Consider the following 480-nt stretch of genomic DNA (forward strand, 5'->3'; position numbering starts at 1 on the left):
ACTGCCCAGCTGCATTTCATCACCAGAAAAAAAATATATAGGGACATGACAATGTTAGTTAATATCCATTCCATTATATGCATGTTTCTAAAGATGATAGCATAGATGATAAATGTACACATTTGTCAGTTAAAAAGCAGATGAGAATTTTCCCTTGAAAGCTGGTGTACACCTGTTACTGTTCATATGTCAAAGCACGCTTGATTTCTCTTGGATAAATATGGAAGAGGGAAATTCTAGGTCCTTAGGGACATCTATGTTTATTTTTATTTTTTTATTGAGAAATATGAATGAGACAGTTTCAAAGCTGATTAATAGGACAGTTTCAATAATCAAAACATTGTACATTGTTATCTTCTTAGTGGTTTCCATAGTACAAGAAGCAGACAGGACATCCTGTCCAAACACTATTAGTACACATCTTTCTTCTCATTGAATTAAGCGAAAGTAGCTGTATATCTATCCTATTTTGTATATACA

Source organism: Octodon degus, unplaced genomic scaffold, assembly GCF_000260255.1.
Source record: "Octodon degus isolate 3935 unplaced genomic scaffold, OctDeg1.0 scaffold00085, whole genome shotgun sequence".
Classification (NCBI taxonomy): domain Eukaryota; kingdom Metazoa; phylum Chordata; class Mammalia; order Rodentia; family Octodontidae; genus Octodon; species Octodon degus.